Below are 25,503 nucleotides of genomic sequence, written 5' to 3'. Positions count from 1 at the left end.
TCCAGTGTAGCTCTTCTCCAAGGCAGAATTAGAGACTATTCCAGCTTCCCTCAGCTGGGTAGTAAACCAGGATAATAGCATGTTGTGGCAGAGGAATTAGCAAATGGAAAGGAAAGTAGAATGAGGGGATGAGCATAGGTGAGAGCCACCACAGCTACAGTGATTTATTTTCAATTTAACTTATTAAAACTGCTCTGGGTACAGATTACCTTTCCCCACTTTGTTATTGCTCCATCTTGAGACTGGGCGACATGGGCGTTTTGATAGACTGCCTGGAAGCCTGGGTAATTTCCCCGGTGTTTCTCTGTGGGTGTGGTGAAACTACTGCTTCAGAGAGCGATGGCAGCCACACGAGGAAAAGCCCTTGCTTTCCCCAAGGCAGGTCTGTGTTGCAGTGCCCTAAAGAACAACTGTGCCCACACAACTGTACCTGAGGCCATGCCGTTTGCACTGGCATCCACAGGGAAAGAAAACAGCAGGCAAACAGGTTTCTGCTCTCTCCAAATGTCCTGCCATCAGGATCAGGGGACAAGACGATACAGGCGGGCGCCTCTGACTTGCTGCTTCAGGTATGGGACTGAGGGCTGCCAGGCTACAGAAGAGGCCTCGGCCCGACACTGAAACTGCCCAACCAGCATCAAATCCACACTGTCTTCCTGTAAGGCTTCGCCCTGACTGAGAGGCTAATGCCAGCATGGACCTGGAGTCAGCAGGATTGCCTGTTCTCCTGATGCAGATGAGTTCCATGGCTGGTCACTTGAGAGCTGAGGGTTGATGCAGCACAGCTTTTTAATCCATTTAAGACCCCCATTTCAGTACTGCAGAATAAAAGTCCATACAGTCCATAACTGGCACTCCTTCTAGCTTGCAGGACTACTTCAGAACAGGACATGGGATTCCAGTAGAACATCTCCCACCAGTCACAGTCCGGTCCTCATCATTTCCTCGAATCCTACTCAGCAGGTACTAAGGCTTTCTCTGTGCTGGAGGAAAACCAAGGCGAGAATATTTTGCAGAATTTATGGTAAGTAGAGCTATCTTTCCCATAGAAAATCAAGTTGTTGCAGAGAGGCGCATCTCGGTTCCTCACAAGTGGAGAATCTTCACACCAGCCAGCATAGGATCTCTTTGTGTGGGAAGCAAAAAGCAAACAGGGAGTTTCTTCCTCTTGCACTGATGGAGACCACAAATATCTCCCCTGCAGGTGGCAAGCTGCCAAAGTCTCCCAAACATGAGCCATGCTCAAGAAACAATCTCGTCACATTAATAGCATCATCATCAGTTATCAATCAGCTTTTATTCTCTCCTGCCTTTAGGTCATTGAAGTGTTGAGGACAGGTGCTGCTCCAAAGGATCCGCTTCCACAGTTGAACTGCTTCCAAAAGTTTTGCATCCATCTCTTCTCCCCACCTTGCTCATGTCATCCACATTCCCAATGATTTGTGAGACCTAATCAGCCAGATTCAGGAGTATCTGTTATTCTGTATTTTGGACCCTAAACAGGACATACTGCGGCAAAACCAAAAAAAGGGCACTGAGTTCACAAGTAAAGGCTTCTTTGGAGCAATGGAAAAATACCTACTTCCCATTCTAAACTAGGATTTGTACATCTGTCTTCAGTGTCTCGCACAAGGAATTATGTCTGCCTCATCGGCAGATTTAGAGCTGCAGTCAGCTCAGAAAGATCATGAGGCTGTGTTTACCTTCTGACAGATGTGCGGGTTTATCACATCCTCTCCTTTGAATATATGTACCCTCGAGTATATTATACATCCAAGGTGTCTTTGGGCAGAACTCTGGGAACACGACTGAGAGAAGATCCTTACTTTTTCCTGGGTTAAGCTTCCTGTCCAAGCACAGCAGGACTGATAGCACAAGGCATGCTGAAGAATGGATTTCCTTACTTGTGCGTGTACCATTTTGGGTCTAATTTACCCCGGCTGACAGCTACTAATCTGACAAGTACTTTAACCAGACATGTTTTTAGAGTGCTTCCCTTGCTCATGCGTGCTGGGCTATATGGTTGCACACTGTGGTTGTGCATCTAAAATTATGGCAGCTGATAAAGTGAAGGCAGAAAAGGCAGTCAGAGCTCAAGCAAAAGCCTGCCAAGTTTCTAATAAAATTCAAAACACAGCAATATTTAAGAGCGTACATGAAGCCGGCATTTGTCTGTGTTTCAGTCTGCCTTGAAATCCCCTGAGCAATCAACCCACATGGAGGCAGCTTAAGGAATGGAAAAATCAGTCACTTCTATTTCTCATGTCTTTTTTAGTTTACAAAGTACAATATGCAGTGGGAAAATGAGATCCAAACCACTTACTCTGCAACAAAAGCAATTTTGGTTGTTTTCAACTTGAGAAAACCAATGATACCACTTCCTAAGGCCTGTCAGGACAGAAGTCCATGGATGCCTGACCAATCACCTATCCTTAAATATGATAATTCTTAAAAGAGTGCACTTGTTCCCTAGCTCCCCAAATGATCCTTTAGTTCTATGGGTGCATGTATTGTGATCCTAGAAACTTGTTCACAAGTGTAAGTAACAAAAATATCTATTCCTCCCACCATTACCACTACAGTTCTTAGTTATTTAGTGCTCCATTCCCAGGTTTTTAGTCACGTCTTGTTAAATACCCAGAAGGGAAGAGGTAGTTGTACTGTGTCTGTGGTTGTATCCTCCACCTCTTACAGATCAGATTTGAGACAGCTCAGCTGCCAAGGTCCCTGTTCGCCCCAGTCCTGCAATGAAACCAATTCCTCTAGTAGTAGATAAGATGGACAAGTCAGGAGGAAGGTAAAGGTCACATTTATCTCTTGTATATCACTCTGTGTCAGCACATCTGTGTGCTCTGAACTAAGCCTGGAAGGAGAGTGCAAATGTGATTCCCTGATGGCTTCCCATCCATAAAAAAAAATGTCAGCAAGGACATTTCTCTCAACTCCAAGTGAGGCAGACAAGGCTGCTCTCTCCAGCATAACCAGTGTCCCTGCAGGCATTGCTGTGATGTGGAGATGGGGCAGCATGAGGCAGAAGGCCACCTACATGACCTGCTGCCATGCCATGGACACCATTGGTTCAGTTACCCCACTCTTGGAGAAGAGGTGAAAGCTCATAAGAGACGGTTCTCCACTGCCAAAAGTGCATCTCAGAGGCCTTATCCAGGCCAAGATGGATAGAAAAATCCTTATGAAAGCTCTGACTAAACAAGTTGCCAATGCCCCTGAGTTGCAGGTAGTATTTCCTGAGCTCTGATGATGTTAAGTTGCACCCTGGTGTTTGGCACCATCCCTTAAAATCACCACTTTGTGCAATAAGACCAGTTTTCTAAATACCATAGATCACATTTTAGCTGTTTGTTTTACCAACTGTAATTCCAGCTCACATGGTATGATAGTGCCCTGCAATGAGAAATACCTTTCTTTGTGACAATTCTGGCTCTAAATTTCATACCTGAGGTACTAATTGCCCTTATGGTTGGAGTCTTTCCCAGTTTTCCTTTTGAATATAAGGGATCTCAGATCTTTAAACAAGGCAGCATAGATCCCTACATTTGAGTAGAGGCCACTTGCAGTTCTGGCTTAAGGAAAATTTTCTTCTGTCATCTAAATGTCCACAATTCTCTGTAGAGGAATAATGTGTACTATCAGACCTGCCCAAAAATATCTTGTTAAAAGTTTTTTCACAACCCAAAACTTATCTTGTAATTATTTTCTGAAAATGTCAAGCCCTCTCTATCCTCTAAACAAATTGTTTGAATACCACATTTCTCCAGACTAATTTTTACAGCATTATTTTCAGTGTTCTTATTATATCTCTATTATTATTGTTGTTGTTGTTGTTATTGAAATATCTATTTCCCTGCCATTACTTTACATCCTCAGTGGTGCCGATTCCTACCAATTTCTTTTACTTTCCTTCCAGTTTTTCATTAATTTTTCAAAACTGTCAAAAAAATGCAGAGGAAGAAAGACTGCTCCCTTACTTCTCTTTGCTAAACAGCTTTCTAAATTCTGAAATGCTACAAGTTACCACAGTCATGGTTTTACTTTTACTTTTGCTGCATCAGAGATTTCTTTTCATAAACCCAAGGAATTCTGGAAAAGATGGAGGGTAGAAGAAGAGAGCAGTTTAAAGAAAGTAAGTAAAGAATTTCTTCCCCACCCCTCCCAGGGACTTGACAGTCCCTATGGTCCTGTTTGGAAAGATTGAATAAGAACCAGAAAGCAAAGATAAAGTGAAGATACTAGGTTTTGGGTTGGTTTGGGGATTTTTAATGGATTACTCTAGCATTTTCTTATTTCAACACTGTGAGGTTTCGTATTTTTTCCACTTAAATTTCTTTTCACCCTCTTCAATGAGCTCTACCTTTCAGATGATAACTTTTCCTATTTAATATTTCACTAGCTCACCTTTCATTTGTTTCCAAAAATAGGGCTCAGCACTTATTATCTCTGGTTATGGGAATAATTAACTCAGACAAGAGTCCTCCCCAGAGACAAACCTGTGCCGTGCTTTGTGTCTCCTTTTGTCACACCCAAACACAGTTCCAGAATTTTTTGTGCAAAGAAAATTGTAAGGACACAGGCCACCATCCCCTGCTCTGATATTTTGGTTTTCCTATGCTCAAAATATACCCCAAAGGCTCCATCCTGGTGAGATGCTGTCTCTAAGGACATGCTGCCCCCAGGAAGTACAGGCACAGGCAGTTTCCTAGTTACAAGGTATTTGTCTTCCGCACCAAGTGTCCGTCTCCTGCTGGTGAGATACAGAGAATGAAAGCTCTGGGGCATTATCAGCTTAAGTCAACACATACTATTAATAATCATTACTTCTGCAGTGCATATTGCTTGGCACTCTCAGCCAGATTTAGCTCTGCTTTCTGCATCACAGTTGTACACATGCTCATTACCACGCAGTTTACAACCAGTGCAATTATTTGGGCGATTACTGAAACTACAGATATGGCTTTTTTTTTCTCTTGAACCACCAGAAAAACAGGGCTAGAAGACCTCCAGGCTAAAAAAACCCCAACAATAAAGTAATTGTTACAGGAACTAAATGATTTTTTTGCCTCATACTTGCTTGAGTGTTTGTCTTTTTCCTGGTTACTGGTTATTAAGGATTACTGCCCTAGTTGTGCTGGCAGTAGCATTGCCAGGCCCCATTTTTTGTGGTGAGAAGGGAAGCATATGAATGTGAACGCATGAGTGCTCCTGAGCTGGGAAAAAGCAGCAGCTCAGGGCAGGACAGCTGAGATGGGCCAAAGTGACCAGTTCAGACAGGGACAGAGGGAATCACTGCAAAGTGTCAGCTATTTTCAGAGCATAACTAAGTTTGTTTACTTTTCATTCCAAAACACAATACTTAGAGTCCTTTAAACTGTCAGAATTAAGAGAGATAAAAAAAAGGAAAGAAAACCTGGAATAAGGACAAAGCAAACAGAAATTATGTTCAGAGAATGCTCCTGATACCTCTCAATGTCCCATGCTGGAGAGAAAGATAAACGCTAAAATCTTAAACTTTCCTACTTCCACTACGTATCATAGACAGAAAATCCTGGCTTTGCAGGGGAACACCACGGACCCACACTGTTTTGAACAGTGATACCCTCTGTTTCTGCTGTCCAGTATCCTGTCCATCCAGCCTGATACAGATGTGCCCTTGTTTGGACCATCAAATCAATGCTCATAGGTTTTTGGAGAGCCCTGTGTCTCCCGGGTACATGGCTCAGGACCTCCAAGTCATGAGCGGCTGCCCTGGCTTTCCCTCATAATGCACATTAAGAGACAGAGACTGTCAGGAAGGGAGATGCCAAGCAATATGACAGATCTCAAGGAATTATTTAAAAAAAAAACTATGCTCCAAACCTATGAGGTTCTATTCCAGGTTTGAAATGCAGTGTCTAGAGTTGAACCCAGCCTTTCAGTCCAGAAAACCCTAAAACATATCAGAAACCCTGTGAAGGTCTGTTGATTTCCCTCAGGAGACACTTGTCAACTGAAGCCAGCAAGTGTTAGGACACAGCTGATCGTTTTCTCCTCCCAGCAGATTCAAATCCCACCTGTGGGTTGCTGAATTTCAAAAAGCTCACCCCCGAAGCCCACTGGCTGGCAGAGGAGTTGCAGCAATGATACATGCAACTAGGTTCCTGCAGGCTGGTCCCAGACTCCTGTGCCTCCATTCCTCACCTCCAAAGGCAAGATTTATGGTGCTGGCATTCCACTGGATGTGGAAATACTGAAGCAATAAGCTACTGTGGATGCTGGGAGTGAGCAAGTGGAGAGGTGATGCACAGGAGGGAGAGTGCCACAAAGGTTGTGGGGGGACAGTACAAAAGCATGATGACAGCTAGAGGCACAGCTGCAGAGGAGGTGAAGGACAGCAGAGACAAAGGGGGGTAACCCCTTTGATATGGGTGCTCTTGGGAATCTGCTCTGTGGTTATCTGCACCAGGACAGCTGGTAACACACCATGTAAAAAGGACCCTGCATGCACCACGAGGACTGGCAAGCAGGGGGGTTCCCAGCAGAGGCAGGATGATTTCAGATCAAGGAGAGCCAGGTGAGGCTGGGTAAATGCCAAAGGGCCACTGCTGGACTAGTACACAAGCAGTGTACTAGTGGGAACACAAGCAGTAGCAGGCTGGTTTCCTCTACATGATGCCTGTGCTGAAGAACAGGAGCTGAGAGGGACACTTAGGGGCAGCAGCCCCTTTGCACAGGGGTTTCTATTCACAGTATCAGGCAAACTGGAAATGCTGGATGCCAGGTCCAGCTACACACAGCAGGGCAAAGATTTTCCTCATTGACCTCAGACACCTATTTTTAAACTATTGCATATGCTTCCTTTCATTAGCAGTCATACTCATTTGCTTTGAAAGGATGTTACAAATAAGGAGAAAGCCCCTTGTTAATTGACTGGATGATTTATTGCATCCTCCTTCTCTTAGCAGCCACATAGGCTTAAAAGCTGTAATGAGGAAAAGCTGCTCAGCTTTTGTTAGGAAATGAACTGGGTAAAGACTAATGTGGAAGAGATCAGAATAAACCCAGTCCTTGGTTACTTGTTTTTTTACCTTATAGACAGTTCTTTGATGGGGAGGTTCCCAAAAAGGAGGCTCTCCCTGCACTGTGCTGATCACAAGTCAAAATCTGTCTGCCACTCAGTCAGCAACGTGTTTAGTGTTATTTACTCTGGAACATCAAAATTTGGTCTTGCTTGGCACTTCTGAAAGATGTAAGTATAGACAGGATAAACAGACAGAGATTTCCTAAAATCTCACCTACAGGCATGTTTTCAATGCACAGAAATACCCCTACTCTCTGCTAACAGAGGGCAACTTGTTCTGTCCTTAAAGTCAGTCCCAGCAACTGATTCAGCAAACAGGTTTCTGGATGCTTTCAGAAAGAAGGCCAGAAAGTATAACTGGGAATTGGGCTTCCCTGGATAATGAGGGAGGGGGAGGAAAATGATAAAAAAGCCTGAAGGAAAAGGAAAAAGTTATAAGAAGTAACATAATGGAAAGGAGGAGAGAAAGAAGAAGCGAAAGCAGAATCAAAAGTTTAAAACAAGCTTCAAAAGCCATCAAGGAAGCAGAAAATAAAACGAACCCCTGATGTCCAACCAGGTGTTCAAATATCTTGGTTCTGGCTATGAACAGAAGAGGTCGGACAGGCAAACCAGAGGGATGTTATTTGGAGCAGCTTGATAGCTTTCTCTAGAGTTTAATAATAGCAACTGTATTTATATGACTAAAATGTTTTGTTAAAAGGCTAAGTACTGGTATGTCATGCTAGTCACTTTAATTTAAAATAAATTCTAAAAGTTCTCACTGGAAAGGCTTGCAGCTAACTATAAATACATGCAATATGCTGATGGATTTTTTTTTAAAGCAAATTTATTCTTCTTCAGAGGCACTAAATTGCACAACTGCGCAGCATTTCTGTGGCCCAAATTTTCAGAGGCCCTGGGAGTCAGGATTTCTAACTGATCTTGCAGCACTTTTTTTTTTTTTTAAGCCCTTTTGCAAGTTGTGGCAGCTCTGGCTGGTTCAATGTGGGGTTTTGATACATGAAGAGATTTTAAAAGGTAGATGAGAGAGAGAGATAAAGGGGAAAATGAAAAAGGAAGAGTCCTGGGCAGGGTGACACCCTTTTCCTTTCTATTACTCTGAGCACTGGAACAAAAAACCGGTCAGTCAGCCATGAGACTGAAAGCACTTACCCAGGCTTCTGTCCCAGGGCTTCTCCAAATGAGTGATGATGGCCCCAAATGCCCACTGCACTCATTGCTTTTCCCTAGGAAAGGAAACCACAGAAAGTTTCCTCCAGGAATGTCCAGCCTGTGCCCTACATTGGCTGCACTCAAAGGGAGACATTCTTTCATGAAATAAGGACAGCTGGATGGTGAACTGGGTGGCACTTACTTCCCTTCCTTCCCTGACTCAGGGAACTCGTTGCTGGTGGCCAACAGAGAGCAGGGCCCAGGTGAATCCCTTGGCTCCCACAATGTGGAGATTGTCCAATCCCACCTGCCATGCCCTATGTGGCTGCAGCAGAAGTTACCTGCAGGCTGCCCTTTCTACCGACCACTTCCATCTCCTTTGCAAGCCTCAGGACGGGGCAAAGGAGGTTCATCCACATTTCAAACCCCAGCTTCTGCAAACTGACCTAGCCCTGGCCACTCCACCAGCCCCTTGGCCAGCCTACGGCCAGCAAAGCCCTGGCAGGAAGGAGAAAGCAACCAGGCAGGTTTGAGACTGCAAAGGCAACAGTTTCCCCTCTTTCTGTGCTTGCAGACAGCCTAAAAACATCACCAACGGGCTTTGTGTGCGCTTTCTTTGGCTTGTACGAGTTGCTGGAGCATGTGACATCACACATTTGTGTTGCCCTAGCAGCGGTCCCACAGCAAACCAACAGAGCTGCAGCACTGGGTGCCGAGGCCGGCAACACCACAGCCAGGGTCACAGCAGGGCTCTGCCCTCACCCAGGACACCCTGGTGAGTTCTCCTGTGCGTGGTGCAGCTCCATCCCACTGGAGCAGCTGGAGGACATGCTCCATTCACCGGCCTTTGCCAGGAACAGAGTTTTCATTGCAGCTGTTGTAAAGGATAATTATGGTGAATTCCTTAGAAGGGACTGAAGTCAGCCTTGCTACCAGATAGCAGGAAATATTTATAACAGTAATTTCCAACTGCAGCCTTTCATCTGAAATCTAAACAGAAAGCTGAAATCCCAGGCCTGTAAGTTGATACCTTGGCTATATATGGTCAAAGAACTCCACAGGGGAGAAAAAGATGCTAAGTCCCTAGCAATCCTCATACACACAGCTCCAAGAAGATCCATTAACCTCTGTAAAATTAGCAAGCCCGTATCATCAATTAGCTTTGAAGTATGATTGTCACGCTGTAGCATTAACAGCTCTGCTCTCCCAGGGATGTCTCAGCATGTCACACTCACAGCCACGTGTACAACAGGGCGCAGCATTCTGTAAATGCACAGAGACATCCCCCAGCCTCATGTGCCTGTGACAGCAGTTGGGAGTTATAAAGCACTATTAACTATTGCAAAGTCATGGGGTGACCCACTGCACTCCCACAGTAAAGCACTGCCAAGCCGAGGCAGGGCATTTTAGAAGACACTCATTGGTGAACAGGGGAATGGTGTTTTCTGGTATTCAGGCTTGCAAAAATGAGAGCAGAAACAACTCCTGCATGAAAATGGACTTAAAAAATCAAAAGGCATTGAAACATGTTGCTTCAGACTCTACCAGTGACTGTGACTTATCTTTTGTAAAGGAGTTCTAAATTTTTTTGGTTTTGAGACCCCTCCACGTGTCCTCCTGCAGCAGCAGGAAATGAATGAACTGCAGAGCTTTACTCACAGAGGTGCTTCCTCCCCAGCGTGAAGCACATGGCCTAGCACAAAGTCCTTCTTCACAAACTGGAGCCTGGTTGGGATAGCGGCGTTTTCCTGTTTCCCTCCTCTGCTTTTAGCTGAGCACTTGCTAACCTAACACCACAGATGTCAGCTCTGTCCTCCCTTCCCCTTCAGCCTACAAACTGTTGCCTACCTCATGGCTTTCAGGTTTACTGTAATGCTGGAAGAGTCTCTGTTTCTAGCTTTGCTGCGTGGTTGGCAGGGTAGCGATGTTGCCTCTCAGGTGAGACAGGGAGTAGGGATGTAATAGCTTTGAGCTGAAGGACAAAGATAAATATTAGAAAGAAATTCTTTGCTCTAAGGGTGGTGAGACACTGAAACAAGTCAAATAGAGAGGTTTTGGATGCCCCATCTCTGAAAGTGTTCAAGGCCAGACTGGATGGGGCTCTGAGCAACCTGGTCTAGTGGAAGGCAATCCCTGTCCATGGCAAGGGTATTGGAACCCAAACCATTCTATGATCCTACGGTTGTATGTTGATGCTCAAAAACAGACAGGCTTGAAAAACAGCATTGCAGACTTTTCTTACAGGGAGGAAGAACAGGTTCATGGCCCCTGAAGAACAGGTTCATGGCCCCACAGCTTTGGCCCTGTGATATTAAATACTTTCATCAAGACATCGCTGTTCAGCACAGAGATGGTGTCATGCTCAAAAGCAAAGAGCTGGCATTCCTGCTCTCAGTCTGCTGCATATAGGCTTTCAACAGGTCACCCATAATGTTAATTGCAAACCAGTCAAGTATTTTGCCAACATGTCTAAGCCTTGAGCTGGAGCTCACAATACTTGGTCCTCATCAAGACATCAGCCTCTGCACAGGACATCTCATAGAGCAGTCTGACAGGCACGTGCTTCTTGGGCAGCCTTTCCTTTTCATTGCAGTTGAATGCCTTCCCATTATTTGCAACTGAGTTTCAAGAAAACAGCAGTGAACATTTCAATTAAAAAACAGAGACTATGACAGAAAAGTCAAATTTCCTTTTGTGAGATCTTACATGCTGTCCCAACCTGCTTATTGTTATTAGGCAAACAGCAGCAAATTCATTTCTGCATATGTCCCTGACATATGGGGTGTCAAAACCATAAGAACCATTTCTATTCCAATATAAACCCTCTTTTGCTTCCCTTTCTGTAACTCATGCTGTATCTCAGCAGAGCATGGTCATGAAACCACCAACCAATCAAATTTTGGTCTCAGTCAGCACCCAAGCAGCAGTAATGCCAGCTAGCTATGCCACAACAAATGGTGAGTTTCCAGGGTGGAAACAAGCATCGGACACAGCAAACCTCTTTGCAGTGATGGTAAGCAAGGAGATGCAGGCTTGAGAACTGCTGTTTGAGATAGAACCCCCCCCCCAGTAGCTTTTGCTGGTAATTACTATGCGTGGTAGTTGTTGTTATTATTATGCAGGCTGCATTATTTGGCTTATCTAACCAGTGCCAGCGCGTTCACAGCAGGAGCTCATCCTGCAGGCAGCACCAGGCTGTATGCACGTGCACCATCACACATCCCAGTGCAGCCCGGGGTATGATTTATATCCCAGTAAAACACAGTTCATTTATTAATTTTTGACATCTGAGAACTAAGCCTGATGGACATCAATTCTCTCTTGCAGGGAGCCTGAAAGGCCAAACCAGGAGCAACATCAGACTTGTGTAGGTACTCACAGCACATTTTGGGGCAGGATGACTCAGTCCCACTGGGTTTGAGGCAGGGTACAAGCCTCCTTCCCCTGAGTCTGTGACACTCAGAAGATGAGCACAGGAAACTGAAATGATGCGACAGAGGGAAGGCTGAGGTGGAAACAGGGACACCATGATGAAAGACAAGTGCTCTCTGTGGGAAGAAGGGGTTTTCCAACCCCAGAGGAGCATCAGGTGTAGTAAGGAGAGACTTTGATGCCTGGTGACTCTTCCCAGCTTCCTTATGTGAGAGCTGCTTTGCTGCCAACCCTCATTCCACATGCCTTGGAAGCCTGGCTACCTCTGACTACCAGTGCACATTGCTCCCTGCCTGCGTGCCACTGCCAAACACGTGGTGCTCCAAACACTGCACAGGAAATGTGGAAGGACAGATCTGAAAAGGAAGGCACATCTGCTAGATATGCCCAGCCACAAGGTTGGAAAGGAAAAGGACCAACCCCCAAAAGAGCACAGTGATATTTGCGTGCAGGCTCATTTAGCACTCCCCAGGTGCATGAAGAGGCAAGAGCTGTACCCACTCTTTCATGTGAATACCCAGCATCCTCGGTAGAAATCTGAGTGTTACAAATATTTGCTGGATCCTCTCTCAACAGTTTCAACAGATATAACCCAGAGGTTTAGCTACTTGGGAAAACTCTTCAAGTTTATCTGTAGTCTTTTATACTCCTCTAGACTTCAAAAATGCACTGCCCCTGCAGCTGGTATTTTTGAGATTTGAAAAGAGCTCCCTTGCTGAAAGAGCAGCTGTAGAGCCTACCGACAGGAGCGGTGGCCAGATGATTAGCCCTCCTGCTTCAAGGCATTTTCAGCCCCAGTCATGGCTCAGCTGGCTTACCTCTACCAGGCTGCAGCCACCCTTGCAGCGCTTCCAGCAGAAAGAGGAATTATTCTCCCTTCACCTGGCAGGAGCTGCTCCCCAGGCCTCAGTGCCCACATTGACAAGGCAAAGGCAAATCAGCCTCTCGTTCCTGCCAATACATTTTCCTTTCTCCACTTGGCGGAGTCAGTCCCATTAACAAGATAATGAGAAGAAAGAAGTACAAGCCTGAAGAAAATCATCTCTGATGGGAGAATTTAAAGAGGCAGCCAGTTTCCAGAAGGCAAAAACTATTCTCCACATTAATTATCTACAGAGGTGCAAGAAACTGGTTGACAATGAGAAATTAGGTAATAAAAGTTCTGATTTAACTCATTAAGGTTTCTGTTATGGCTCCAGGTATGTGTAGTCTCAGTGCATGGTGAATTTTATTTATGCCTGCATTGCAACCACCTTTGGAGAACACTGCTACAAGGCACAGAGAGAGTGAGGAAGAAATTGAAGGTAATTTTGTTCTGCAGCTCAAGAGATGTGAGCCATTTCCACTATCACAGTATGCAAGCAAACATCCACCTCCCTTATAACATAACGTCCAGCAATGTGACTGTATCCCCACAGCAAGATCATGGCCCAAGGCCCTCCCAGCACAGTAAATCTCTGCAGGTCACTCAGTATTAGCATTGCAATGTCAATCTCTGTCATCAGGAACTGAAGTAGGCAAGACTGACATTCTATTTTGTACCAGGTGTCTTCTGTAAAACACAAGCCAACAATCCCTCCAAATCTATGTGGTTTCTTCTCTTCCAGCTTTTTTAATGAAAAGCAGGTATGCTTCTGTGGAGTTTCCAGTTTTCCTCACTTTCACTGAGAGCAGAAAATGCAAAAAGGTAGTTGTGGGGGAAAATCCTCAGTCAAACATTTCCCTTATGGGTCAGCAAATGTTGTGCCTTCTAGCCCTCCCAAGGGTTTAAACTCAGCCAGTTAATCCTGGGTTTGTTACAGGAGTGACATACTCTGTCTCAGACTCTCCTTTGCCTACAGTAGATTCCCACCACCCCTTTGTGTTAATGACACACTGCTCCTTCTGTGTTAGAAGTCATTAGTGCAGTGGTGTTGGGGAGATAACTGCTGCCAAATCAAGGCCCATGCTCACAATAACTGGTGCAAAGAGAACATAATTTTATTTCATTTTTAATGACCCAAATGCAAGCCTAAAGCTACCCGCGTTCAAATGAGTTAGCTGAACTCACTCGTTCTCCTCTAATTAGCCCATGTGTCTAATCTCAAAAAGAAGTAAGTGAATAAAACTTATGCCACAAATCAAAGGGCCCTGTACCCAGCAAAGGCTGGAGGGCAGGCACTACTCCCCATGGGTGTTGCTGGAGATCACCACCATGCTGAGCTCTGGGTCCAAAAATGGCACGTGGCTTTGCGACTCCCATCTGCTCCTTTGCAGGATTTTCCATCACATAACTAGGGTGCTAGAAGCAAATTCCTACTTGCAAAGAGCTGTTGCATGAGTTGCCTGATGATACATACCTTTTCAATGTATAGGCTTTTACAGAGAAATTGAGGTGCTGAAGTGTTGTTGCTTCACCTTCTGTCACAGTTGCTGTTAGCAGGAGTTTTCAAAACACTTGGTCTGAAATGCATCCCCTGCTTAAGTTTCCAGTCTCCTCCCTGCAACACTGAACTTCAATTAATTTCTTAGAGGCTTCCAAACTGGTTTATTCAGTTGCAGTTTTCTGGAAAGGTAAAGCTTTCTTCCCTAATTAAATAATGTTCACACAGACCAGTACATTTCCCTTCATGTACAGCAGAGGAATTTTAAACCTCTACCCTAGCTGAGAGGGAATGGGTTAACACAATATTAAGTATGGAACTTCTCATGTTATCTTTTTTTCTTTCCCTCTCTCACATGCATGTATCCATCCACACAGAGTGTGACTACCGAAATGCTGACAAACAGCAGGAAAATTCAGATCAATTTAGTTCTCCTTTTACCATGCAAGTGATTTTTCTTGGCAAGGCCAGAATTATTCTCTTTTCCTCACTGCTTTTAACCTTTGCTGCCTAGAGCCAAGCCAGGGTTCTCCCTGCAAACACACTGAAGCTGAAACTTGTGCAATATCAGCTCAATGCATTTAAGATATGAATGTCAAACTCATTCTGGAGCAAGAGCCAAAGAGCTTTTTCGAACTACCTGTTTGAAACTACCTGTTGCAAATGTGAACAGTACAACTTTGCTCTAAGGTTTGGTGGGACAGGGGCCCTCTGAAGAGGACCCTAAGCACTTTGCAGCTCTGGAAGTGCTCATCAGCAGCAGAGAGGAACCATTCATACAAACCATTGTGATTTTGGCCCCTCTTTCATTTTTCCCTCCTGCTCCTTCTTTTCCAATTTTCATCATCCCCATACATGCATTTCCCTAGTTGGTTTTCCACCTACTCTAATTGCTGAGGCATAAGCATATGCAGCCCTTAGGTATATGGGCACCTTGAGGTATATGCACCCCTTTTGGAAATGGCTGCAGTTGCTGTGTGAGTAAGCCCATCTACTTAGACCAAGAGGAAAGGGCAATGGGGTGGTTTAGCTTTGTAGCTGAGCTGTGCAATAGCTGCAGGTGACAAATGAACTGTGCCTCTGTGAAGCAGAGCAGTGGCTGAAGAGTGCCACACTCCCTTTGATGTATAGGATTAAGTGCCTGTTTTTTAAACCCTGAAGAGTCTGACTGTATTTTCCAGGTCATCTCTGGTTTATACAATGCGTGTGGCTAAGTGTTCAAGTAGGCTGCTGTGGCTCTCCCTTCTCACTGATGCTAGGCTCTGCTCTCCTCCATTTCACACCAGAAACCTAACATCCCAGCACAATATCAGCACACCTGGCCATGAGATTACAGTGATTGGGGGTGGAAATCAGCACTTCCTGTGCCCCACAACCACAGCCTGTCTGTCTTGCCCCTGTGCTTGTGCCCACAGAGGCAACAGACATCACCTCTCAGAGGTTTCCTCCTGGCACTGCCAAGCCTCTTGTCCTGCCTCACAGTTGGCAGCTAATAGCTTCCCAGCATCTCCCCTAAAAATGCACTACTTCAGCAGTGTAATGAGCTCCCCAGGTTGAGTCTTTTACTGACTCCCCACAAATCACTGGAAGGACAAACTGCTGTTTTGGTTCATTAGCAAGTGTTTTGTAGAAATCTGTTTGTATATTTGCAAGAGACCAACATGCTCATTCATACTAATGTAGGAATACATGAATTGAGAAGCAACTTAAGCCTTCCAGCTCCTCTGGCCTTAAGCCTTCCAGCTCTGCAGGACTGGCAACAGACAGCAATTCTTCCCCCAAAGCATGGCAAATTTTTCTGTGGCACACCAAGGACCAGACAGGGCACACCAAATAGTAGTCAGAATTTTTCTTAAAACCCTAGCTCTTGGAGCCCTGGGATTCAACAAGAAATTTAATTTTCACCCAAAACACAATGAGTGAAGCACACCCTAAGGTTTTAGCTCTTGGCACAGCAGAGGAAAACATCACCAGAAAGGCTCAGACAAATAAAATTAACCTCAATGGCACTGGCATCACTTTCAGGTCTTGTAACATTTTAAGCAGCTGTATCACCAGGGAAGCTGTTTGTGACAACATCACAGATGTGACTCATGGGCTCTGTGCATTGAAAAGAGAAAGGTTCTGTGCCAAACAGAATGTGGGGGCAAAGAGCAGGCAAAAGACTGTTAAGGAAACATTCCTGTCTGACCATTCAGGAGCCACTCTGGGAGTCACACATGCACCACCCAAGATTTAAACTGTTGGGACTGAAGCACCTTTGCAGTGGGCAGCTCCAGTGAACCCAGAGGTGCCCTGCTTGGCTCCCACCACACACCACACTCACTGTCAGACAAGATTCCCTCACGGGGTCAACCCCAGGTTTCCTGTAGCAGAGTCCTGGACGTCTGGATCAAGTAATTTAATCGTGGTGCAGGGACACCATAACAGCTTGAGCTGGTGCCTCCAGGGTCAATGAAGGAAACCCTTGGTTTTTGTACCCTTACAGTCTGCGTGCCTCTTCCTCTCATGCTCTTTATACTCCTTACATGTACCTCTTGGTCCAACGGTGATATTTGGTCTTGGGTCTTCTCACTGTTTATATGGGTTCTCTCAGACTCTCTGGGTAACTGGCAACCCCCTGGCCAGCACTGAAGGTGCCAGTGCCCTTTGTCAGGCAATAGGTCGGCACCAGTTTATGGCCCCTTGCCTGAGGTTCCAGCCCACTACCCCACCCTGGTACAACCTGCAGCTCGCACCTTGCGCTAGGTGTGTTCCTGAACAAGGACAGGAGACAAGGATGCAGGAAAAGGAGCCCTAGCATTTCACTTGTGCTTTTTGAAGCTACTGCCTTCAGAGGGTAGAAGCCCTCTGGCACTTCATATTTACAAATTAAAACAGAGACCACTTCCTTTGGCACCCAAGGCTGAACTAAAAGCCTTCCTTAAGGGTTTGAAGTTGCTGAGGAAGAGGAATTTTGGAAAACTTCAGGCTGGTTCTGCAGTTCTACTCTGCCAAATTATATGAATCCATCCAAGCTTTTGGATATTCTGCATTAATACCCAGCAGCAGCTATGGGATAAAAGCTACTGCTGCAGTCCACAAAGTTTGCTATCTCAGCGGCAACAGTGGAATAAGGGAATGTTAAAACATAAGGCAGACACTTTACAGGGAAACCAAATGGTCCTCCTGGACTGAAGAGGACAGGTGAAAGGATCAGAAGTCAGGGACTGTGTACGTGAAGCAGCAAAGGAGCTGGGAGAGGAAGTAGCTGCTTTAAAGCCTAGAGGGAACTTGAAGGAAAAAAACCCAAGATAACTTTGCAGGATTTGTGGAGCATAGGGGAACATCGGCATGGTCCTCCCTGGAGATACCAGGACACTCCTAGCTGGCAGGTACAGGGGTAGGAGGTTTTTCTCCTGTGTGTTGGGAGAAAAGGGCACAAAGACTGTTTATCTTTCTCAGACTAAGTATTTACAACCCTCTCCAACTTTCCCAACGTTGTTAGGATAGCCTCTCCTTGCATGGGTGTCTGCAATGGTCTTGCTCAGCTGCATGTAAGAGCAAAGCAATCTCCCTTTCAGTTCCCAAGATTTGGGTTCCCATTACTTGCTCTGGGAGAGGGAGGATGTCACACAGGAATAAGGAGACAGCGGCCCAAGGGAATTTTCCTAGCTCTGCTCTTTATATGTGTTTCGCAGGTAAACTTTGGTAAGCACAGCTCCTAGCCCACTGCTGCCTTCAGATCTGTTCATTAGCACCTTTGTGAGGGCTTTCCAAGACTGCCAGTTCTCAAGGGACTGAGATACGGTGTTTTAATTGTATATAATTAAATACTGCTCCCTTATCTAGATTTCAAAGTTTACTGTTGGGGCTTCGGTACCAATGCTCTCTTCCCCTCTAATTAGCTTCCTTAATCTGTGCAGCCTTGCTTCTTCCCCCAGGGGGACAGAGTTCTCCTGCAGGGAAGCTTGGTTTGCATCTAATTATTAGAAAAGGACACGGACAGCAGGCAAGCAGTGGCCCTATCCCAGATATCCCTTGTGAGCAAAGAGCCCAGAGCCACAGGGAACCTGTGAAGGTCTTTCTGCTCCATTTGTAGGTTGCTTTGCATGCCATCCCATCACATGTTTGTGGCAGAAGATCATGCAGGACGGGTGCCACCTGACTGAAGTGCAACTCTCATGATGGACACTTCTGCTTCGCTAGCACGTAACAACAGCAGAGGAAGAGTTGCCAAGACCTCATCTGACCCAATGTGTCCTGAAAGAGACATTACATCTGGTATCATTTTGGGCAATGTCTTCTAAGCTGTTCCCTGCTGTCAACAGAGGTCACCCACTCCCCCAAGCTCCTTCTGAGTGGACCCTCCTGTACTATGAGGAAATTTTCCTGCTGTCTAATCTGAATTGCTTCTGCTGCTTCCTCAAGACCCTGAAGACACAGAGAATGTCTTACTGCTCTTTACCAAGCTCAAGGTTTATATCTTTTCCCTATACCTCTCTCTAAATTAAATAGCACCAGTTGTTGTAGTTTCTCACCTTGGGTCATGTTTCTCAGATCACCAGTCATCTTCTGTGCTTTCCATTGGACTCTTAACCTCTTCAGTGTTCAGATTGCTCAGAGCTGGACACAGCTGAGCAGAGAGTACAAGGATGGCTACTCCCCACTTGAATATCTTCAAGATGACATCTGTCTTATTCATTGCAAGAGCATGATGTTGTGAGCTCAGATTTGGCTGCCAGGTCATAACGGCACCCCCTCAACTTGGTTGTTCCCCTCCCACTTGAATTTGTGCATATGACTATTCTTGCACAAACACTTTACAGTGTCTTCTCTTCAAACTAATTCACAGCCCATCTCTGTAAATCCCCATCTGACCTTTCATAAACACTTCCAACCTCTCTACGCTTTCTATCTGCAAGTTAAAACACCAATTTTCTCTTTCCCATGCCCAAAAAGCTCTGTTTCAGGACACAAACCTACTGAACACTTTTTTACCCCTATCCAATGACACATTTCTCTTTCCAGACAGGTTAGAACCCATCACCCCAGTGGCCCATTTAGCCAGGTCTTCCTTATGACAGTACTGAACTAGGCAACATTACAAGCCCTTCTGAAGCTCAGTGATATGATGACACTGCTTCTCCCTTACCCAAAAGACTAGCATAAAAGGAAATTAGGTTGGCTTGATAAGACTTGTTCTTGACAAATATATGCTGGCTGTTATTCATCTCCTTGTTATCTTTGAGGTACTTACAAAAATTGTGTTGATTTATTCTAGGCTCATTTAGGTACAAAAACAGACCTAATCTAGCTGAGCTGCTTTTGAAGGCAGCTTCTGAGCTTGCCTGCACATCACCTATTGCCTATGAAACCTTCCAGAGGGACTGCTAAGAGTCCCTCATAACGTGAGGCTAGATTTCAGTATGCCTTCTGGGTCTGGGGACAGGTAGATTCCATCATCTTTCTCCTACAACTGCAGGCCTCATCAACACAAACATCCACTGCTTCTTGGTAGAATCTGTTGTTCAGCTACCTTCCCCTTCTCTCTCTGCATTGCTAAGGCATGAATGTCCGGAATATCTCCTTCCCATCTTATTCTTGTCCAGTTCATGCTCAGACTGATTCTGACCCAACACTCCCACGCTGCTCTGTTATAATCCTCCCTACTAAACTGACCCATTTTCATGTTTCTGTATGATTCTTTCTGAGTTCCAGGTCACTGGAGAGCTCATGAGTCAGGTAAATCTCCTGCTATGCTTCCCTCCCTTTCCCCTGTGGTAGGATGATTTGTGCCCGGGGCATTAATACTGACTTTGTTTACATTATTTTTACCCTATGCAGGGGCGATATCTTATTCCCCTAGGTTCTGTCGCATATCCAGGCTAAGCTGAGGAGGAAGATAAATTTTCATAGCCAAACCTAAAGTGTGAATGGAAATCTACCGCACCAAGGAAACACTTGGTTCCTATGCAGACTCTGGTGCCAGGTAAAACCTGCTCCCTACCTGCCTGAGCCACAGTAACAAGTTTTGTCTCAGATCAAGGCTCCTCTTCTCAATGAAACCAGGGCGTCTCTCCCCTGCTCACTGCAGCTCGATTCATTCCAGACTCCCTGCAGAGCTGAGTTTTTTTCTGCCTTATATGCTGTGACAGGGCTGTGAATTTGTGTGAGAGCTGTGCAGTGTGAGGACAGCAGAGCTGGGCTGCACAAAGGCATTGCTGAGAGGGAAGGGAGGGCTGTGGCCGAGGGTGCACAGCTCCTCGGAGCACAATGTCCACAGTGTCCAGACAGGCGTGTTGCTTGCCCTTATCTAAAGGCATGCCAGGATAAGTCATCTGTCACAACACTGGTGAGAGCAGTGCTCAGGATGCATGAAGGTTTTGGGGCAGAAGATGGCAGAGCCACGGCCACATGACCTGCACAGAAATGGGGGGGTGCAAGCGCCAGGGGGAAGGGCAGGGATGCCTGCACATATTGAGGAGCTGAGAGCCTGCCTGGGAAGTTTGAGGGGCTGATGAGTGTGCTAATAGATCCATCCAAATTGTTAGCAAAGACTGAACATATAACTATTTTGTTCTTTAGGACAATGTTTACTGACAAATTAAAACACGAACACGTAAGCACATCTCAAAATGAGTTTCTTACTAGGAAGCAAGCAACCGAGTTGAGAGCAAAAGAGCTCAGAGCAAATCAATCCTTTTTTGTGCATTTGTTTTCTTCTGGACCCAATAAAAAACTTCATGTCCTTTTTATATCCCAGCCAGTGAGACAACAGCTTTGCCACCTGGTGACAGTGCATCTGGCCCTTGGGACAAGGGTCTCCGCAGGGCGTACTGGTCTTGTGGTTGAATTAGAGCCATATTGCATGACCCCAAAATAGCACAGTGTGTGACTAGTGCACACCAGTGTTTTAACAGGAGCAAATAACCAGAGGAATCACTCAAGCCCTCCAACCTGCAAAGAAGCTTGCTGACAAGAATGCCATAAAATTTCAACCACCTCTAAAAAAACCCCACAGGTAGTATCTCTGCACTGAATTCCACTCAGTTGGTCCCCACCCCTGTTTTCAGGCACCTGAGAGATCTACACTCAGAAGACCTTCCCCTGGACAGGACTTTGCTCTGATGGGGCAGGCATATGCCATCAGTTCCGTCTTTCTCCTTCCAGCACCCAATTCACAGGGATCCAGCCATACCCCATTCTTTGTTGCTGCTTTGTTTCCCATTGCCAGACACATTTTATTGTTACTTTGATTGTGTAGGAAGGAGTCCAGACATTATGGAAAGGGAACCATATAGGGACTGGATGGAGGAGGCCCATGCTGGTTACCCTCTCACTTACACAGCAGTGGGAATATTTTCTCTCTTACACTAAGATATTTTTAAAACGGAGAATGCCTTTATTATTTGTTGTCACCCAGGATCCAGCATTGCCATTCTTGGAAACCAGCACAAAGCCTCAAATGTCATAGTCAGAAACTTCATTAGTATAGTTTTTGATATCTCTCAAGATGTCCTCAGGCTAAATAGCATTTATGACTTGGAGAGGGCTGACCTTAACTCCAGCCATGCCCAAGACTGCAAAAAAGAGAACATACCCAGTAGTACCAGCACAGTGAGGCCGTGCACCCAGCACTGCAAACACTGTGGCTGTGAAAGACTGTTAATCAATGCTCCTCATCTGAGAGTACTGAAGAAACACAGGTGGTTTGGCAAGACCAGACTGTGAAGGTTAAGCTAAAACCGTTATCCTATGGTGCTGGAGAACGGGGAAAGGAGCAGAGAGAAGGCATAGGATAGGTGACTTTTCCCTTGCATGGCAGCGATGTGCATGTCCTTGCTATTGAACACATGATTTTGTCCCTGGTGTGAGCAATGCCAGTAGAGACATATACAAGCCAGATCCAGGCATGGAAGACTGTGCATCGCCTCTGGTAGGCCTGCCTGACAAGGGCAGAGCAACATCACATCCCCCTGTCAGCAGAGAGCTGCCTGATCATGCTCTATCCGCCTGCAGCATGTGGGATGATGCCTTTAGGCTCAGCCTCTCCCTCTGAGGAGGGTCTGCTTCTGACTCAGTCAGTTGTCTGGCAGGTCCAGCTTCTCTCTGTTTGGCTTTGGATAACAGCAGATGTTTCTCTGCCCATCTGCACAGATGCTTGGATGCCGTCTGTGGTCAGCTGTCTGCTTTTTGTTCTGTCACTCTCGTTTTAAGCCCACAAATTCAGCCCTGCTGCTGCAAGAATACCGAGTGCCATCCACTGAGTTCAAACCCGAGGGCAAACTGACAGAGGAAAGAAGTCTATTCCCAAGCCAGATGCACAACTTGAGCTGCACTTGCATCAGGATCCCATGTACTAATGAATTACCTCTCCCTGTTCAAGGTTTTGCCACAGCAATGGATCCCATGTGCACAGGAGGGAGAGGGGCGAATGACAGATCCGTTGACAAAACCTGAATGTCACTGCTGATGCCAATGCTGCTGCCAGCAGTGCTCAAGCACATGCCAGGGAAAGAAGGGTCTGCAAAGGGGGACAGGACTTCTCCTATCCCCCATTCTTGTCTCCCCAACAAGGAGCTGTGCAGCAGTGCTTTGCTCCAGAAAACTTTCTCATGCCAACAGGCTTTGCTAGGGTTGTTGTTTTAATTTTTAAAACAAGCCTAGATCCTGCGTTTTAGAAATTACTACAATGCATTTAATAGGTAGCCTTTTCATAAAGGAGCACAGCGGATGTGTACACAGGCCCTGATGAAGCTAATAACTACCTCTCAATGGCTTTCAGGGAGTTATTACATATTTAAGATCCAAGCTCCCTTAATCAACCACAGAGATGCAGCTGGCAGCAGTAAATTGCCAACAACAGTTCATTACAAATAAGGAAACATTGGTTTTTCAAGGACAAAAACTGTGTCAGTTGTTCAGCGAGAGCTAACCACTCTTGTCCTCACCCTTCTCCCCCGCCTCATTCACCCCCAGTGATGTACTGGCACAACTTCCTTCATCCAATGACACAACTTTGCTGCCTAAGCCCCTCCACAGGACACATCACCAAATCAAGTTCCTAGATTTCCTGACTTATTTGGGCAAACAGCACAGTCTGCAGCATCCCATGCTCACCCTCCCCAAGCACACCACAGGCGGGACTTTTCCTACAACACCATCATGACATGTGACAGGAGCAGATCCACTGGCTCTTGCTCCAGGGAGCAGAGGACCAGACCAAGCCATGAGACGCTTGGAGACATAGTTGCAAGTATGTGCTTCACAGGCTCGAGACCTGTCTTGGGCACAGCACAGCGGGAAGGTCTGTTAACAACAGATGTTCACACCTCATTTCCTTGATGCCTCCTAACAAATGTGTGGGGTTGTCCACACAGTTTAAGAGATATGCCCATGGCTGGGAGATATTAAGTCATGTTCAGGAAAGACTAAACATTGTTTGAATTAAGAGGAGAAAAAGAAAAGACAGCCCTGTTATAGCTGCATCTTCCCTTCTTAAGAAGGAACAACCAACTTTTGGCCTTCAGGAACCAAAGCAACGATTCATTTCAGACCCAGTGAATTTTCCTCCTCAAAACTCCCCTGGAAAGGGAAACAGGCCCCCATGCCATGCCCCAGCGTGGAGCAACACACCTAATCAGACCCCTCCTGTGGGCCGCAGCCAGGGCCACCTTCCATAAGCTGGACTTCTACTGGGTGGACCAGGAGCACTGGGTGCTCCTGCCAAAGATTCAAGCTCTAGATCCAGGTGGCCATATTTGTACTGCCTGCAAATCCCACTGGGACAGGCAAAACTTCCAGTGGTGAGGGGAAAACACTCTCTAAACCCCAAACTGGGCTCTGGAAGTAGGCCAAGTAAGAGCTTAGTCTTTGTTTGGTCTCTTTTGATATCTCACACTGTGCTGCCAGATATTAACCCTATGCAAGTTGGGGCTGTTCAGTGAGGGGATGCACATTGGTCCAGCCAAACAAAGTGGGACAACAGAGAGCAGGAGAATGTGTCCAACAATGAAACCTTCAAAAGGGAATGTTTGTTTGCTTCCCCTTCAGCCTGGTTTCTGCCACAGCAGAAGATACCCTGCTCTTCAACTGCATCCTACTGCAAGGCTGCCCATGCTGAAGGCTTTATTTTTTTTCTCTGAAGCTGCAGACCGTAGGTGCAAAACTGACATAGAGGGGTCTCAGGGCTGAGTCAGGATATGGCTTTTGCTGTTTCTTTAGAAATACCTCACCCAACTTCTTTTGGAAAAGAAAAGGGGTACTTAAAAAAGCAGTACCACTTGGTTCCCCTCCTGCCACAATCTATATTTACTGACATTGATGTTTTTAAAGGGCTCTTGGGAGGAGCCTATGTGATTTCTGGGGACACTTTCCCTAAAAAAATCAGAGGATTTAGCTGGTGTTTTTGTCTCTCTTAGCATTCAACTCCTAGATTTATGCTTCCAGAGAAATACTGAAGCTGACTTGGGCAAGTCAGATTCAGTGGGCATCTCTGTCACTTCCTAAACCTGCAGCAGACATCTCTTATAAAAACAGCTAAACTGTATACTATGAACCGTGAGATAATTTGACATAAGATTTTCCAAGCATTTATAGGTGTGAATGCATTGGTGAAATACAAGTTTGATTGGTTGCCCACAAAACTGTATGTGCCATCTTCCTCATTGACATTAATGCAGTAAAAACTTTTCTTTTAGGATGTGTGTGCAAACATCTGGAATGCAGATTGTAATAGATCTCTAGTTATCTCTGAATGTTACCTCTAAAAAAAATTACAATCTTTTTGAATATTTAAGAACACACTGTTTCCATATAGCTTTGCAGTCACCTCTGGAAGAGGTACCCCTCCTGATGCTCCAAGATAGAAAGGAGAAGAACTGATGGGATATCAGCTGAGAGGAGTGCTTCCTTTTCTAATATAGGAAACTGGACTTCTTTTGAATTATTTACCATTCAGTCAGGAGATAAAAATAGCCTGGCTAGATGAACCAGGGACCTCTTCTATGATCACAATAGCTGTAGTAGGCGAGTGGACAGGAAGAGCCTACAACTACACATCTCCATGTTCTCATCAAGAAAGCTTTAGTTGTTAATGGAGACACAAGACAAGGCTGGAATCACCTTGTTGAGGATGGCCCCAGAGGGAAGGCTCTCTCTTACACTTTAAATCATAGTACCTTGTCCTACAGCAATGTCTCAGAGCCCCAGGGACCAGTGCAGCACCACAGAGACTGACCTTGCTGAACCCCAGTCAAACATCTTAAGCTTTCCCACACAACTTGGAACAATTTGTCATGAAAACACAGGTAACCCCTTTGCAAAACGCATTTAAATGCTGTTTCTTTCACTTGGTAATATGCATCCACTGAACACACAAGCTGTGTTTCAGGAACAAGGAGCAGAAAAGCATCACTCCAAGAGGCATAGCTGGGATAAAATGCTCCACAGGAGAACCAGCATCTTCTCCACTACATATCTTTTTTGGTAGCCTCAGAA

The 25,503-nt window shown here is 45.6% G+C and overlaps 1 protein-coding gene and 1 long non-coding RNA gene across 5 annotated transcripts in view; one reads left to right on the top strand and one right to left on the bottom strand.

Annotated features, from left to right (window-relative positions):
- Window positions 1-25,503, bottom strand: part of SLC8A1 (solute carrier family 8 member A1) — a 128,027-nt gene that overhangs the window by 83,113 nt on the left and 19,411 nt on the right. The window lies entirely within an intron of this gene.
- Window positions 16,239-18,541, top strand: LOC113957276. Its single transcript, XR_003531111.1, has 2 exons — window positions 16,239-16,472; window positions 18,104-18,541. It is a non-coding gene; the product is annotated as an uncharacterized LOC113957276 (long non-coding RNA).

This window comes from Corapipo altera, unplaced genomic scaffold, assembly GCF_003945725.1.
Source record: "Corapipo altera isolate COAL_440 unplaced genomic scaffold, ASM394572v1 76, whole genome shotgun sequence".
Lineage (NCBI taxonomy): Eukaryota > Metazoa > Chordata > Aves > Passeriformes > Pipridae > Corapipo > Corapipo altera.
The sequence above is the reverse complement of the archived record's forward strand: the minus strand, read 5'-3'. Positions and strand labels throughout refer to the sequence as shown.